The sequence below is a fragment of the Cydia pomonella genome, chromosome 14, assembly GCF_033807575.1.
Source record: "Cydia pomonella isolate Wapato2018A chromosome 14, ilCydPomo1, whole genome shotgun sequence".
In the NCBI taxonomy this organism is placed as follows: domain Eukaryota; kingdom Metazoa; phylum Arthropoda; class Insecta; order Lepidoptera; family Tortricidae; genus Cydia; species Cydia pomonella.
In genome coordinates, this window is record NC_084716.1 from 9,539,677 (window position 1) to 9,546,571 (window position 6,895).

Here is a 6,895-nt window from a genome sequence, read left to right on the forward strand (position 1 = left end):
TCTTTTTGAAGGTAGACTGGCAAGGGTGAATTTTTTGTAACAATCCATATGATATATTGCATCTACTGCGTGTAGATCCCCAACAGTGCAGATACGTCTTACTACGTCGTTACCCCACTCATCATTTCTTTCCTGTCCACGAAGAAGCACGGAATTGTGAAACGTAGTCGTACGAACTTTGATAATGGTTCGACGCTTACAATAAGGTTTTTTTCTCTCCGCCTCCTCGTCATACTCTTCTGTGCAAAAAAAACACTTTGTTTTGAAATCAAATACACTATGTCCTGAACGCAAAGAGACACCACGTGACGTGGATTGTTTCTCTGTAAGGGCTTGTTCTCTCAAAAACCTTTTTATTGAGTCACTTCTAATGTACTCTCTTCTGCAAGCATTGTGAACAACACCACTCGTCTTGTTCCTTAAACATGTATCTTTTCCATCTTTTCTTAACGCACTTGCCTTTACTATCCCAATAATCCCTTTACTTCCGACTCTACACAAGTCCGTTTCGACCAAATCATCACAAATTAAACAGTTCTCCGACATGTCGTAGTGACAGTGTCACGTAGAAACAAAAATCATAACACGCGACGCGATGCACTTGTTTTATAACCTCTAAACGATTTTGCCGCGAAACTCGGCGCGCACACAACCACTTCACTCACTTGCGACACACGCTCTACTGAGCCACCCCGGCACCCCGCCGCGCGCCCCACCCGCCCGACGGCTGTCCCACGTTACCACGCTCTCATTCATTCATTTGATTGGTCGGACCATCCTCGGCGCTCACGCCACTCCATCTGTGCGTCGTGATTGGTTGGCGGTGACCTTGCCGCCAGTCCCTTGCGCCCGACGACGCTAAAGGAGCGCGCCGTGTGCGCCAGCAGTTTGAACCAATACGTAAAAACGCGAGAATTGATCATAATTAACTTTCTTCTTTGATATCTCGTTAAATATTGATCCCAGCGAAAAAGTGTACAGGACCTTTTTGTAGAGAATTTTATGTAGATTGCTTGAGCAGAAGATTTTTTTTGCTATGAGCCACCGTTTACAAGATATATAAGAAAAACTTTAAAAGGGGACCTTAACGACCCCCCCACCCCTTAGCTAAACCCCCATGCATCAGTACTTCGAGTATGTTGCTTCAAAAACCATCCCCTACAACTATGCCAAAAATCGCTTTTACACGAGTTATTTCCCCTATTTGGCATTGTTTGGTCTTCGTTGAGTGAGCTATAATAAATATTGGGAGCGTGCACGACTGTCACGCAACCTAGTGTCCGCAAGTCTAGGGGAAAATGTCAATTCACTACATCTTATAAAACTACTCCGAAACTAAAAACTACTGAACGGATTTTCATACGACTTTCATCTATCAATGGAGTGATTCTTGAGGAAGGCTTAAGTATATAACTTGTTAAGGTTTTGTGTAAATTGTTTGAAATATAACGATGTTGTCGGAAAAAATCACGCTGGCTAGGAGCTTTAATCGAAAACGCTGCCTAATCCGTTTGAGCTGTAACAACACAATGTATGGTGGGGGTGTTTCTCATTCATAGGTCTACAAAAAAGTCCGCGATGTTAAATGTCTATCTTTTAAGGATAACTTACTAAATCCATTCTTAACTTCTAGAAAAAGATCACGTAACATGTGGCATTTGCAAAGCTATTTACATGGATACATTATTAACAATTATCAAAATAAATACGTTAGTTATATTAAGCATTTCATACAGATTACAATGGTCCCTTACACCATTCAATTTAAATGAATATTTCAGGAGTAATCGTAAATCAAAGTTTCATTTCGAGATATAATTGTACGAAATGTTAAAGACGCTATACGCAGTTAGTTCAAATTTTTACCACCTTATGCGCTGGGATCGCTTTACTTACCCCCACCATGTACTTCGCACGGTCCCAATATGAGCGGTGTTGATAAGCAGGACCAAATGCTCGCATATTATACGTGCGAGCGTAAGACAATGCGATGGTACAAAAAAGTAGGCATTCACATTTTTCAAATGTTATTGTTGAATGCCTATTCTTTATATACCATTAAAAATGGTAAAACTAGTTACTATAACTTCAGAGAAGCCGTTATTACAAGTTTGCTGCCACCGCCACCTTTGAGTATACCTGGCGAAATTAATAATAATCAGGGTATTCACTATCCCTCGCACCTGCCTAAACCTGAGGGTAGCCGTACTAAAAGAAAAAGGTGCAAGCAATGCTGGGATACATCAAAAGTTAGAAAACAAACTTTGTACCAGTGTGTCAAGTGCCCAGCTTCACCCGGTTTTTGTCTGGAATGTTTTCCTACATTTCACAAATACAATTAATGTACAATATGGTCAATATGTAAATAATGTAATTAATGTAAATAAATAATTGCAACTAACAAGTATTTTTATTGCCTCCCTCTCGAGGACTTACATCTTCACCATAATCATTTCATTTTTAGACTGGATGTATGTTTGTAGGATTAATTATTTCAAAAGTTATAATAATAATATCATAAGCTAAATGATTCCAGGCTTTTAGTAGTTTGATGTAATAGATTGTAATGAAACTCAAATTTAAAAATCGAAAATTTTAATTCATTGACATTAGGGAGCCCTATACACACCAAATTAATAATGCATAGGGCTCCCTATTTGAAGCAGCGTTCCTGTGCAGCTTCTACAGCTGCCCGCTACCGCTGTTGAGCAGCCAGGAGCTCCGACGGGTCAAGCGGCTGCCTGGGTTCTTCTGGCAGGAGCAGCGCCCTGTACAGCCTGAGTTGTAGCCTCAGCCTGTGGTCTGAAAGGCTACAACGCTGCTCTGGGGGCTGCTCTGGCAGCGGCTCCGGCAGCAGCTCCGCCAGTGGCTCCTGCTGGCTCAGCAGCGGTGTTTGCTCATTGTTTCTGTGAATATATCAATCATTAATGTTTGAGCTCCCAGTATGAATAAAAATAAAACAATAAATACATGTTATGACAAGCTAGGTGTTAGGCACTTAATATTTGCTAAACTTTGTTAAATGACTTGTCTACTAATTACATAAACAAACAGTATCATAAATTAATTAAACTAAGTAGAATTCTATAACTTCGGACAAATTTATCACCTTATTTCAAAGAGACTTGTGTGTCAACCTTATTTTTTGAACGTAGAAACAGTACAAATTATATAAAAGCTTGTAAGAAACTTACATTTTGGTACACGGCATAAGCCATTCCAGGCATCCTGGGGTCCTCTGAATGCTGCAAGTCATAATTAAGTATTAAACCATTAAGTAGTCAGTAACATTAGTATCAGGTAGTGTCCGACCGAAATTTCGGTTTCGGTTTCGGTTTCGGCCAGTTTCGGCCAAAAAATCAAGTTTCGGCCCGAGTTTCGGTTTCGGCCAAAAATGGCCGAACCCTTCGGCCGCGCCGAAACTTACAACATCGTACCTTCGGGTCGCGCTCGGCTAACGTCGGGCGCGCTCGGCACGGCTGGCAATATGGCGTTGCTCGCCTGACTCCGCCGGCAACTACCTAAATCAGTGCGCTTTGCTCGTGTAGACGTGTCAATACGTGTTGTGTTTGTTCCGCGAATAATGGTAAGTAGTTTGATCAAGTATTTTAGTTTGTTTTTGTTGTGAATTCGTTATGTTTTACAACTTTGTGTTACAAATAATGTATTTTTTTCACTTTATAGGGTAGTTAAATTTTCAAACAGAACCTCTGTAACTGTGCTGAAATTTCATTGTGATAAATCTTTGAAAGTAGAAACCTGTAATTATAGGTCGGGGAGATATTAATTTTAAAAAAAAACGGGCTTAGTAACATTTTTTCGACTTTTTAAGGACTTTATTTTTTATAAAAGGTTCGGTTTCGGTTTCGGCCGAAACTACAATGAAACCGAACCTTCGGTTTCGGTTTCGGCAAAATAACATGTTTCGGTCGGTCACTAGTATCAGGTTATCAACGTAAAACTGATTCAACCATTCCAAATGCATCCCCACAAGTATTTCAGAGGTTAGTTGGACAACACACGCTGTAAGGCAATGTTAATTTAAGCCAGCACAAACAATATCGGCAGCATTACACATCCCAAGTATAATTACACATCCCAAGTGCAGTATGATATTAAAATAAGTAGGTATAGGTGCCAAATCGAACCACACGACAATAAATACCTTTAAAACCATCGTGTTTACGTCAGCTATAAAAAAAAGAAGTACATTATATTAATTTTAATGACAATTATATTAATACAACAAGAAAACTCATAGTGAATTGTTAATTACCAGTTGCCCATGGTGCGCACGATTCGTTCTTTGAGTATGGGAAATGTCACATTTGACGTTTGGTTCACGATGCCGATATTAGACTGGGCGCAGACGCACAAAATTCTCATTCGGAAACCGAATAAAATGTTGCATAAAGTTGTTCAATGAATAGCATGTATTATTATTTGTTTGCAAAAAAACAACATCATTTATTATCTCTGAGATTTTCCCTAATAAATTACTAAGATTTCGTAAAAAGAAATGTCCTCGACTCATTATCAAATCGCGTGCGCCACAAAAAAGTCACGCGACTAATTTGACAGCTGATGTCTCATTCTAACATCGTTCTTTCTCACTCTTAATCGCGCCCGTGTAGCGGCCACACGCTGGCCGCAGACGCGATATGTATAATCAATATAATCATCATCCTGTCAGCCTATATACGTCCCACTGCTGAGCACACTACGCTCTAGACCGCCCGCCCGCCCGCGACGCCATCAAGGCCAATAGAACGGCGAGCTTCTTTCGGAACGCAGCCTGAATGTATTGTGTTATATGTATTTATGTTCTCTTTGCAAATGTAAGTAGTACGATCCCAACGTAAACAACGCTAACTCCTCATATGTAAGCGGCGGAAACTCATCGAAATCTGGATTACCTATTTCCATCGAGTCGCACAAACGCTACTCTCTGCCTGTTCAAATTATGGTTTATCACATAATCCGCCAGCTGATTGGGTTGACTCATCCGTTCATTTATTATGGCTATTAACTGTTCCGCATACATATGGTCTTCGTATGTAGGTCGCGTAGCATTAATTATGGCCGCTGTTATTTTAAAATCAACCATCATATTTTTCGTGACAACGTTAAATATACATGGCGGAAGATTTTAAAATCTGTTTTGAATCTGCCGTTAATAGTTTCTACTACCCACCGGATCAAGGTTATTAATCTAGATTTGTTCATCTACTGTCGTTAGTTGTTTACCTCTTCTTCTCGTTGGCGGCATGTGACGATTATATCCGCATTCCTCAATAGAATCGATCAAATCCCGGAATCCACGATCCAGTATAAATTCATCGTCAGCTCTCAAGAACCCATGAATCCGAGAATCTTCTCGCATCGGTCGAGCATAATTGTTGCATCCGAAGTCGTGGCTGTGTAAGGTCCCGTAACATCTATTATGTAGCCATCGGTACATACTATTAAAAATGGTTTAACTAAGTTTCGAAACTTATGGAGACTGTAAGTCTTGCGCTGAAAATGGAAATTCGCACTCTTTTGCAAATCAATATATGTACTATCATATCCTAAAATAGCGGCCGGTTCGTTTTTGTTACCATCAAAGAAATGGCTTGGAATTGCAAGATTTCTGGCCACCACGTGTTCACTAGTAATATGATTTAAGCCCAAATTCTGAAGAACAAAATCATCCCTTAAGCATTCTCTTGCTATCGCCAAGTTCCTTTCTAAGGTTCTTCTCGACATACTGAATCTTTTTGCTACCCGCTCATTTGGTTTACCAGTTCTTATTTTTGTTAAGTACGCAGTGAAAGTGTTTGGTTCAAAATAACATTAAAATGATATTATGTAACTCCCGTCCAAAAATAAAATTCATTTTTATCTATTTCTTCGATATTTTCGAAATCATGGTAGCCTCTTCGTTCGAAACCCCATTTATATAATTTCATCATGCCAACAACACGAGCACTGTTAAAATTTTCGAAGGCTGGATTATTAAGCAAGTCTTCCCAATCATTGTTTATAAAATGAGCGTTGCAAACCCGAGCTAATTATGAAAAATTGTGATTCTGTCAAAGTAGGAACTTAGCATATTGTGGAACATTATGGGCCACCACATTTCCATACTTTTTCCACCTGAATCCATCCTTCCTTTCGTCTATCGCCTTCCGCACTTTTTCAAGCACCTCCTCTCCTGTCTCGGTTTCATTTTCTGAGGTAACCACTACAGAGTGCAACGTCGGTCGCACCGGATTTACTCGATCGGAGCGGCCTTCCGCCACGCCCGCATAGGCTGCTGCCGCTACGCTCGCGTATGTCGCGTTTGCCACCATCTTCCCAAGGGTCTCCATCGAGGCTTTCATCTCATCCATTTTTCTGCTATTTTCTTCAATGCGCCTAGTCTGCACCTCTAACCTTGAGAGGATTAATTCTGATTCCTTGTTTACCTGGAATGTCATATTTAGATTGGTTTTATCTGTAGCCGATTTTGGAGCCCCTTTGTTCCCCACTGGTGTTTCCCCTTCCTTATTTTCTGACCACGCTTTTCCCTTTTCCAGTTCGGCTTCCTTTACCAGCTGGTAAAGGCGCTCAACGGCCTGGGTAACGTTCATCTTTATGTCCGTCTTTACGTTTCTCGCTTCGCCAAGCTGCGTCTTTGCCCTGGTCAGGCACGCCCTTGCTTCCGTTGTCCGGTTTGCGTATTTTTCTGCCATAGGAAGACTCTTTGTCACATCTACCACCAGCCTCCGCACAGCACCCTGCGACACCGGCAGACCCGATGCGGCAGGCTCTGTTAAAGGCCTCTTGGTTGTTTTAGTGATTGTCGTAGACGCCGTTGCTGGCGCGGTCTTGGGCTTTGCAGGAGAGGGCTTTGAGTTGGCGGCATCCGCTT

General features: G+C 41.1%; 1 pseudogene; it reads right to left on the minus strand.

The window, feature by feature from the left end:
* Window positions 1-2,899: 2,899 nt before the first annotated feature.
* On the minus strand, window positions 2,900-5,865 carry LOC133524875 (uncharacterized; annotated as a pseudogene).
* Between the last annotated feature and the right edge of the window lie 1,030 nt (window positions 5,866-6,895).